This window comes from Lathyrus oleraceus, chromosome 4, assembly GCF_024323335.1.
Source record: "Lathyrus oleraceus cultivar Zhongwan6 chromosome 4, CAAS_Psat_ZW6_1.0, whole genome shotgun sequence".
Lineage (NCBI taxonomy): Eukaryota > Viridiplantae > Streptophyta > Magnoliopsida > Fabales > Fabaceae > Lathyrus > Lathyrus oleraceus.
The window spans coordinates 56,656,941-56,668,775 of NC_066582.1; positions in this window are offsets into that span (position 1 = coordinate 56,656,941).

Genomic DNA, 11,835 nt, shown 5'->3' on the forward strand with positions numbered 1-11,835 from the left:
GCAGTCCTTGAGATCGACATTCGGGAAATTTCCCCATTATTACTATAAAAGGAAAAATAGTACACTTGCTATTTTACCGATCAAGTTTTTGGCGCTGTTGTCGGGGACTGCCAAAAATATAGAGTTTAATTTTAATTTCAATTAAAATTGTATTGCTCTGCAATAAAATTATTTTTCTGTCATTTATAATTTACTAATTTGTGTATGCGAGGAGAACCCTCAGCTGAATTTCTTTTTGACGCAGAGATCGAGAGAACCCTTCATCGAAGACGCAGAGAACAAAGAATGGATTCTACAGAAGAAAGTACCTCTGATCACTCCAAAGTCAAGGAACCAATGGCTGAAGTTCCTCCAATTCCACCTCCTCCACCTCCGGAAAGACTACTGGGTGACTATGGAGGTGCAAACGCACCGGGTGGTCGACTGACCATTGTCAACCAACCGGTGAATGTGACAAATTTTCAACTATATCCTAGCATGATCAATCAATTGGAAAGAAAACCTTTCACCGAAAAGGTTAATGAAGATGCCAAGAAACACCTGCAAAGATTTCTGACCATGAGCACCACCCTGAAAATTGACGGTCATACTGATGAAGCAAAAAAATTAAGAATGTTCTCGTTCACTTTAGCTGAATACGCGTAAGAATGGTTCTATTCTCTTCCTGCCGGCAGTATCACATCCTGGGAGGAGATGGAAACTGCATTCTTGAATGAGTACTTTCCAGCATCAGTATTCCTGAGAAAAATGTATGAAATTCTTAATTTCAAACAGAAGGATGGTGAATCATTAGGAGACACTTACAAAAGATTCAGAAGGATCCTATTAGCGTGTCCAACTTATAATATGGATCAGACTGAACAAATGCAGATGTTCATTAGTGGGCTGAAAATAAAAACAAAATAGTTGATTGATACAGCAGCTGGTGGCTCAACCAATTTCTCAACAGCCACTGGTATCAAGAGGATTATTGAAGCAATAGCTATCAATGAGCATCTAGAGCTATACGACAGGTGTACTAGTCAGCCAGAGGGGGTGATTGATCTAAAATTAGAGACAAATAAAATCCGTCTAGAAGACACAGTTGCTGCCGAAGTAGACAAAAAGCTGAAAGCTATGAATATAGGAACTCAACAGATAGCGCAGGTTTAACCAGCTCAGGCTAGGACTTGTGAAATCTGTAATGGACCTCATCACACAGTCTATTGCTTTGCTACTCCCCAACAAATTGAAGAGATCAAATTCTTGAAGCAGAATAATCCCTATTCTAACACTTACAACCCAGGTTGGAAGAATCATCCAAACTTCTCTTGGAAAGATCAGATAGGGACTACTCCGCAACAAGGTACATGGCAATACCAGACTCAGTATCAACAACAGCAACAACAGGCACCTAAAAAGGCTGAATGGGAAATTGCCATTGAAAAGTTAGCAGCCCACAGCATACAGTTTCAAGAAGAAACAAGGACTAATCAGAAAAACACCACGACCTCCATTAAAAATCTTGAAGTACAAATGGAACAGATAGCACAACAGTTAGCTTCAAACTCTCAAGCCCCGGGTACCCTACCTAGTGGTACCGTGACAAATCCGCGGGAACATAACACTGTTAACGCTGTCACAACCCGAAGTGGAAAGTCAACAGAGGAAAATGATATAGAAAAAGATAGATTGATAGAGGTGGATTTAGAAATCAAGGAAACAAAAAACCAAGATGAAGAAGCAATACCACCTCATGTCAAGGAGAAAGAGAAGGTTACTAAACCAGTAATCAAACTCCCTTACCCTCCAAGACAGAAAAAGAAAAATCAACATGAAAAGAATTTTGAGAAGTTCCTGGAAATGTTCAAAAAACTCAAAATCAACATCCCTTTTTCTGAAGCATTGGAGCAAATGCAAATATATGCCAAGTTCATGAAAGACATAATTTCCAAGAAGCGTTCCATTGATACGGAACCGATCATCCTAACTGAAACATGCAGTGTCATTCTCCAAGGCATGAAAATCCCAGTGAAAAAGAAAGACAGGGGATCGGTTATTATTCCATGCACTATTGGTGATAGAAAATTCAAGAAGGCTCTGATTGACTTAGGAGCAAGTGTTAGCTTGATGCCACTATCCATCTATAAGAAATTAGGCATCGACTCTATTCAAGATACTCGAATGACACTTCAGTTTGCGAATCGCTCTGTGAGGCAACCCTATGGTATTATGGAAGATGTTCTTGTAAAAATTGATAAGTTTGTCTTCCCAGTTGACTTCGTCATTCTGGAAATGCCGGAAGGTGAGGAGATTCCTCTCATATTGGGCAGACCTTTCTTGGAAACAGGACGATGTATGATAGACATTGAGGAAGGAACTATGACCCTAAAAGTCTATGATGAAGAGTTCAAAATAGATGTGAGGAACACAATGAAATACAAAGATGATATAGGCACAAGCAACACTATAGAGATAATCGACCAAGTAATTGCTCAAGAAAATGAAAGGCATAAATCCCAGTCATCGCTAAACCGGGTCTTGAGCTTATCCATTTTTGAAAGTGATGAAGATGAAGGAGAGTCTGAAGTGATAGCTATGATAGAAAAACAACCTGAATGGATTAGATCTAGACCATGCCAGTGGGAAGATCTAAGACCACTACCATCAGATGTCATTGAAGAACCATAAAAAGGGGTGAATCTGAAGCAGTTACCAACAAATCTGAAGTATTGTATTTCTAGACACTGAAAAAAAATGCCCATCTATTATCAATGCTAGTCTACAGAGTGTCCACGAAGCAGAACTCATTCATGTGCTAAAAAAATACAAGGGTGCAATCGGATGGGCATTTGAGGACTTAAAAGGTATAAGCCTGACTGTTTGCATGCACAAGATCTTAATGGAAGATGATCACAAACCGGTAGTGCAACCACAACGAAGACTTAACCCAGCCATGAAAGAAGTGGTACGCAAAGAAGTTGTAAAACTCTAGGATGTGGGCCTAATCTACCCTATCTCCGATAGCTCTTGGGTAAGTCCATGCTTGGAAGACAGTTCAACAAGTTCATAAAGAAGATTGATCAAAAAGGTAGACCAAATGTCAAGAACACTTCATCTGACATCAGTAGAAGATCAAAATCTGAAGAAAAGTCCAACCAAGGCAAGGGAATCCAGTGTCATGGATGTGAAGGTTTTGGACACATTAGAGCGGAATGTCCTACCTTCCTCAAGAAGCAAAAGAAGGGACTATCTGTCACCTGGTCTGATGGAGACTCTGAGAGTGAATCAGAAGGAGAATCTGCAAAACATGTCACTGCACTAACTAGTGCCTGTGCCTCTGATGATGACTCAAGTGGAGATGAACTTACATTTGATGAACTTGCTGCTTCACATAAAGAGTTATGTGTCAAAAGTGCAGAAGTGTGTCTACAAGGAGAAAAGCAGAAGAAACTTATCAAGGAGCTGGAAGCTGAGAAGAAGAAGCATCTGACAATCATAGATGATCTAAATGGTGAGATAACCTTGCTGGCCTCTAAGCTAGATCAAATGACAAAATCCATCAGAATGATGAATAAAGGAACTGACACTTTGGAAGAAATTCTAAAGGTGGGACAGAAATCAGGAACCATGTCTGGTTTAGGCTTTGTTAAGGAATCCTCATCTGAATTCAAAAGCTCAAAGGCTGAAGTTCAGAAAATCAAGCAGAAGTCACAACCAATGTCACAACATCATGGAAACAGGAGGATTAACCATCAAAAGAAGAAATTTCAAAGATGGATATGCCACAACTATGGAAGATTTGGTCACATAAAACCCTTCTGTTACAGGTTGCACGGTTATCCTAACCAGACCCCTCAAGTCAGACCTAAGCAGAAGGCACCTAAGCATAATGCCCCTATCAAGAAACAACAATGGGTTGCTAGAATAGCTCACACATCTCTAAGGGCATCTACCAAAGAAGACTGGTATTTTGATAGTGGTTGCTCAAGACATATGATTGGGATGAATAACTTATTGGTAAATATACAACCTCATACTACCAGTTATGTGACCTTTAGTGATGGAGCTAAAGGAAAAATCAAAGGTGTTGGTAAGCTGGACAGTCCTGGAGTTCCAGAACTGAACAATGTGTTGTTAGTAAAAGGACTAACTGCTAATCTCATCTGCATAAGCCAGCTATGTGATCAAGGCTTCAATGTACAGTTCACTAAGGAAGAATGTGTTGTGACAAATGGAGAAAATAAGGAAGTTATGAGAGGATCCAGATCCAAAGATAACTGCTATCTATGGGAACCTAAAGTCTCAAACGACTCCTCAATGTGCTTCTCATCCAAGGAAGAAAAGGAAGTGAAGTTGTGGCATAGAAGACTTGGACATCTTCATTTAAGAGGAATGAAGAAGACCATATCCAAAGAAGCAGTTAGAGGAATCCCAAAGCTGCTTATTGATGAAGGAAAAGTCTATGGAGAATGTCAGGTTGGCAAGCAAACCAAGATGTCACATCCTAAGCTTGGACATCCTACAACATCCAAAACTCTGGAAATTTTGCACATGGACTTAATGGGACCTATGAAGGTTGAAAGTCTTGGTGGGAAGAGATATGCTTATGTGGTTGTTGATGACCATTCCAGATACACATGGATAAGCTTCATCAGAGAAAAATCAGATGCATTTGATGTCTTCAAAGATCTATGCATAAGACTCCAAAGAGAAAAGGATAATAGTGTTATCAGAATAAGAAGTGACCATGGAAAGGAGTTTAAAAATTCCAAGTTTGATGATTTCTGCTCATCTGAAGGAATAAGTCATGAGTTTTCCTCACCTATTACTCCTCAGCAAAATGGAGTAGTTGAAAGGAAGAACAGAACTATTCAAGAATCTGCTAGAGCTATGATTCATGCAAAGAAGCTTCCTATGCACTTTTGGGCTGAAGCTATGAATATAGCTTGCTATGTTCACAACAGAGTTACCTTGAGAAAGGGAACCTCTTCCATCCTGTATGAAATATGGAAAGGCAGAAAACCTACTGTGAAGTAATTTCATATCTTTGGAAGCAAATGTTACATTCTTACTGATCGTGAACAGAGAAGAAAAATGGACCCCAAAAGTGATTAGGGTATATTCCTGGGATACTCTACTAACAGCAGAGCATACAGAGTGTTCAACTCCAGAACTATTGTCCTGATGGAATCCATAAATGTTATTGTTGATGATAAATATGAAGAATCCAATGTCATAGAGGATGTTGGAACATTCCTTGAGACTTCAACAGAAAATGTACAGGATACTCCTCCTGGACTTGAGTTAGAAGCATCCAACAAGGTGCCTTCTATCAGGATTCAGAAAGACCACCCTAAGGATCTTATCATAGGAGATCCCAATAGTGGTGTGATTACCAGATCAAGGGAGAATAGCTCAAATTCCTGCTTTGTATCCAAGGTTGAACCTAAAAATGTGAAAGAAGCTCTGACTGATGAATATTGGATCAATGATATGCAAGATGAACTGGAGCAGTTTAAAAGGAATAAAGTATGGGAGTTAGTTCCAAGACCTGAAGGGACTAACATCATTGGTACCAAGTGGATTTACAAGAACAAGTTGTAGCACCTCAAATTTGCACCTACCTTCTGTACATTCATTTCATATTAGGTCATTAACGTAGCATAGTCCACTGCATAACATTGCATTGTCCATTTGCCCAAGTGCAAGTTCATCTGACAAATTAGGTCAAACTGGTCAGGAGATCAGTCAATCAAGCAAGCAAGTACAATTTCCATTGAGACAAGGCCCTAGGGTTGGTCCAACATGTTCCCATGACCTAGGGGTCCTTTTGAAGTGTTTTGGTCAAGGATTGGGTGCTCAGAAGTCATCAGTCATTGTTCAGTCCATCAGAAACCCTAGAAAGTCAACTATGGTCAACTGTGTCTGATTTTATGGATTTGAAGGTGTGAGATGGTTTGAAAGGCTTAATTCATGTCCATACAAGTCTCATTTGACATTTCAAAGATCAAGGTTGGAGAAAATAAAGTCAGACAAAAAGTTTCCAAAAATGGCAGATGACCTGTAATTGGAAACTGTCAAAAATAGAAAGTTTTTCTCCTCAAATTTACATCATCATACAAGCTTCAAATGAAATTTTGTCCAACATGAAAGTTGAAGATCTTGCTCTCACCTTTCCAAAAAGTCGAAGAACACTCATTTATCATTTATGGTTGGCAAGTTATGATCAAATCATTTTCAGAAATTTTTGAACTTCAAAGTGGCATATCTTCCAAACCATTTGGCCAAATTGAGTGAGGTTTTTTGCTACAAGTCACATTTGATATGCTCTATCCAAATCCTTCATTGCATTTCACTAAAAATCATCACATAAAAATGGCATTTTCCAAGTGAATTAATTTGATTTTTTTGAGAGAAATTGCTAATTTGAAAAATGAGCCTTGCATCCATTTCCAATTAATATTATTTGCATTAAAAATGATTTTGGAGTCCATTACAAGAAAAACTCGGCACTGTTCATGCCATACTCATGCATATAGGGTAATTGCCAAAATTTGCTTAACACTTGATTTTATTTTAATTCTAATGGCATGGCTTAATGGTGATTAGTATAGGTGATTAACAAGGCATATATATTACTAATTGTAACAGAATGGGGAGGACAATAATCATTTTTTCACATTTTAGATCTAAAATCAATATTTTGCTCTAAAAACTTTTCTGGTTTTTTTTCTTCACATAACATCCACTCAGCCTGCTACTTTCGTGTTACTGAGGTGGTTTTGAGTAAGATTACGTGTGGAATCGAAGCTAATGGGGGGAGAATCGCAGCTTTCTTCAAGCTTGAACATCCATGGTGGTTTCAAAGGGAGCTGGATTCGTGAGTGATTAAGGTTCAAATTCTCCTCTAAACACATCCACAAGCATTGTAGAAAGATCCTGAACTTCACAAGCTTGGAAGCAAGCGGAATCCAGCCACTGTTCTTCAACAGGTAGGATTTCGACTTCTCTATTTTTGTGATTCTTGGTGATATTCATGTAGAGCTTAGTTCGGTGATGACGCTGATATGAATTTCGAGGAAAATGGTGCTGTTTTGAGTTAGTTAGGGTCGATTGAATATTTTGATGCTGAATTTGTTTGCTTCGATTCGCACTTGCCTTAGTGTTTCTTGATGAACGGAATATGGATTTGTGATGTATGAAGTGAGAGTTACACGATGATGTGTTTAAACTCGATTTACCAAAATTTTGTTCTTGAGCTGGGATTCCATTGATGAGCTTGATGAAGCGCTGCCCAGATTTTCTTTTCTTTCTTTTTCGATTTCCTGTAGCAGAAAAATAGGGTTTGCATGTTGTTTTAGAAGACGCGTTGTGATTGGTCATGCCGTAGCCATGCTAGCACGCGATTGGCCGTTTGCTTCCGTTGACTGGGCGTTGACCCCCCCCCCCCCCCTTTTAATGAAACGCTGAGTTTTGTACTCAGCAAGGGGCGCTTTTGTCATTTACTTAAGCATCCAATATTTAAATCAATTATTTCATTTCCTTTTTAATTTTTATTTCATTTGGTTTGCCAATCTTAGAAAATTCATAAGTCACTCATTTTTAATCCAATTTTGATGGGATTTTTTGTGGATTGCTTCTCTTGATCTCTAGTTTTTTTATGATGATTTTTCCAGATTTTTTGCACGTGTGGATTTCAAAAGGTGCTAGGGTTTGTTCATGTTGTCCATTTTGTGTATGCCTTGCCAAATTGCTTGTGAAATGATGATACATTATTCAATGATTCTCAAATTTTTTGTGCTTAAACTAGACATGTTCATGGTAATTTTGGTGTAGAGTTTGTAATTTTATCATTGCTGGTTGTGGAGATATGATTTTTTGAATAGGGGTGTGACAATTTGTGTCACACCATTGATGTCCAACTTCATGATTTTAATTACCATGCTTAATGAACTCAAAATGGTTTGGATTTTTGCATGAATACACTTGCGCATGTTTAGAATGTGTGTGAATTTTTCTGAAATTGTTGAATGCATTTCCTATTTGATTGATAATTTCTCCCCTGTTTGACCAAATTGTTGACTTTTGTGACACATGATGCCATATGATTTGTGAAATTCTCATGCTTAATTGGATGGACTTGAAATTTGACATGTGCATTGTGAACATCTTGAAGTACATCATGGCTTTGGCCCCATTCATTTATCATGTGTTGGTTCTTTTTTATGATTAATTGAAGTTGGTGCATGTTTTGATGCTTTGAATGAGTATGCTTGAACTTGCCTTGCCTTTTTGAATTTAATTTCCCTACTTACTTTGATCCAAATGAGCTGAAATTTGGTATGACTATCATGTTGTGGATGATGTTTGACCATGATTTATTTGAGGAATTTTTGAAATGTTTATGATTGGATTTGAGTTGAGTCATTCTGTTGACTTCTTTGAGGTTCTATTTGCCATGCTTTGACCTAATCTGTTTGTGAAATGATAATGATGAATGATATGAATGTGATACCACTTTGGTTTGCTTCTTGATTGATTTGTCTTGACTTTGGGCACTTGTCCCTTGCTGTTTTAAACTTTTTATCTCCTTTTGACCCTAGGCTTGTCCTAGTGGTCTTGTTGCTCATGTTTAAGCTTGTTGTTTCAGGTTAAGCAGCAAATACTTCAAAGAGATTAATACAAGTTGAATGAGTTTAATTGTTTATCATGAAATAACTTGTTTGTTTTGTAGGTTGCTTAGCTCACTTGCTTTGAGCTTATGCTTTGCACACATATTTGATTGTGTTGTCTGTTGGTTTATGCTGTTTGTTTTAACTTTGTGTCTGGTATACTAATTGTGTTTGACTGATTTCAGGTACATTAGTTGCTTTTAGTTCTTTGAGAACTTTGCTTTGCTTTGCTTGATAGCAATTTGCATTGAGGTATAATTTCCTTACTTCATGTAGTCTGGAAGACCTGGCCTGTTACTTGGCCAGGCACCTGTCTGAAGTCCTCCTTAAGAGGCAATGTTTGTGACTGTTTACCTTTGTCCTTGCATTTGTTCAAAGACCTCCTAAGTGAAGAGGCATTGGCAGATATAAGGGATGTGCAATCCATCCCCTGCTATTCTGTGTGTCATCTGCTTTGCTCACACCATTGTGTTGATGCATTGCAGATACTAACCCAAGATCTTGTACAGTTGTATAGTTGTGTCAGTGTCAAATGTGTAGAAGGGTTCCCACTTTCTGGACCCACATATTCTTGTCTTAAGCTCTCCCAGGCCAGGGATAAGAGCTGTGAAGTCTCATCTTCACTCACCTTTCATCAGCTTCACCCTAACTCTCAATGTTAGGGTTAAGAGCTAACACTACCCAGTTACAGTGGTTTGTTTGTTGAGGTTGATATGACCCCTCAACTAAAACCTAACCTTGTTTGAGCCCATTGCTTGCGTATAGTGTGTGCTACTTGTGCTTGTGTGTTGGCTTTAGCTTGCTTCCTGTGCAAGTTAGGTTTAGTTTGGCTTGCTTCCTGTGCAAGTTAGGTTTGGTTTGGCTTGCTTCCTGTGCAAGTCATGTTTAGGATAGGCTTACTTCCTGTGCAAGTTAGCTAGAAACCTTAACTTAGGGATGAATTTGCATGATAACATCTAGGCTCGAGTCGTAGTCTCCCTAGTTGTGTCTCCCTCTGTTATCTGGTTAGGCTATTCCTGTATCCCTCCGTAGGGGAACTACGTCGCCCTGATCCTCATACCAGATGAGGTACGTAGGCAGGAGATGAGCTGATCTCTCCGGGCGCCCTTTTTGTTTTGTCTTTGTGTGTGTTAGGAGATGGATGTAAGACCAGCGATTGGCATTCCGTATCCTCTTGTTGTGTGCTTGGAGTCTGGTATAAGTCCATCAAGTGGCATCTGGTTTCCAGTGTGGGTGTGTTTTGGTTCGGAATCTGATGTAAGTCCAGCAATTGGCGTTCGGATTCCACGTTTGCCTGTGTCTGTTACGTTTGGTGTGCGTTAGCCGAGCTACGAATGCTCTGATTCTCCTTCGTCCAAAGGAGATACGTATGCATAGGATGCGACATCCTAGCGAGCATGTGTCGTTGCCCCAGTTCGAACTACTTTGACTCTGATGTCTATGCCTGATAGACTAAGTAGGCCCAGGACGCGATGTCCTGCCGAGTCAGTCTTGTTTGTTTTCTTGTGTCTCTTTCAGCCAGTGTTTGATGTGTGTTTGAGCAGTGATTTTAGCAACCGTTTTCCTTCCTATTGTGCGTGGATCCCGTCGAGTACGACGGATGCGTAGGGGTGCTAATACCTTCCCTTCGCATAACCGACTCCCGATCCCATTCTCTTTGGTCGCGAGACCATGCTTTTTCCAGGTTTACTCTGAGCGTTTCCTTTCCCTCTTTTGGGATAAATAACGCACGGTGGCGGCTCTGTTGTTCTTGTTTTCCCGCCGGTTTTTCGCGTAATGCGACACAAGTATGATGAGAAAGGAGTAATCACTAGGAATAAAGCAAGTCTAGTGGCACAAGGGTATACTCAAGTTGAAAGGGTTGATTTTGATGAGACTTTTGCACCTGTTGCAAGACTTGAGTCAATAAGGTTGCTGTTAGGTGTTGCCTGCATTCTGAAGTTCAAATTGTTCCAAATGGATGTGAAGATTGCCTTTTTAAATGGCTACTTGAATGAAGAAGTCTATGTGGAACAACCTAAAGGGTTCAGTGATCCTAATCTACCAAAACATGTGTACAAGTTGAGGAAAGCTCTGTATGGATTGAAGCAAGCTCCTAGAGCTTGGTATGAGAGGCTGACTGAATTTCTGACTACTAATGGTTACAGAAAAGGAGGGATAGATAAGACTTTATTTGTGAAGGATGAAGATGGAAAAATCGTGATTGCCCAAATATATGTGGATGATATTGTCTTTGGTGGAATGTCAGATAGAATGGTGAAACATTTTGTTAACCAGATGCAATCTGAATTTGAAATGAGTTTGGTTGGGGAATTGACTTATTTTCTTGGACTGCAAGTTAAATAGATGGAAGATTCTATGTTTCTCTCCCAAAGCAAATATGCCAAGAACATAGTTAAGAAGTTTGGTATGGATAATGCTAGTTACAAAAGAACTCCTGAACCTACTCATTTAAAGTTAACTAAAGATGAAGGAGGTTCTAGTATTGATCATGCTTGTATAGAAGCATGATAAGTAGCCTACTATATCTAACTGCTACTAAACCTGATATTGCCTATGCAGTTGGTGTGTGTGCTAGATACCAAGCAGAACCCAAAGTGAGTCACTTAAATCAAGTCAAGAGGATTCTCAAGTATATTAATGGGACTTGTGATTATGGTATGCTCTACTCTCATGGCTCTGAGCCTATCTTATCTGGGTATTGTGATGCTGATTGGGCTGGGAGTGCTGATGACAGAAAAAGCACATCAGGAGGATGTTTCTTCTTGGGAAACAATCTCATATCCTGGTTCAGCAAGAAACAGAACTGTGTATCATTATCCACTGCAGAAGCTGAGTACATAGCAGCTGGAAGCAGTTGTTCCCAACTGGTATGGATGAAACACATGCTAATTGAGTACAATGTCACTCAGAATGTCATGACACTGTTCTGTGACAATCTCAGTGCCATCAACATTTTAAAGAATCCTATCCAACATAGCAGGACCAAACATATTGACATTAGACATCACTTCATAAGAGATCTGGTAGAAGACAAAGTGATTACCTTGGAACATGTGGCAACTGAACTACAACTTGCTGACATATTTACAAAGGCTTTGGATGCTACTCAATTTGAAAATTTAAGGGGCAAGTTGGGAATATGTCTTTCTGAGGAATTATAGCAACTAAGGATGTTAGG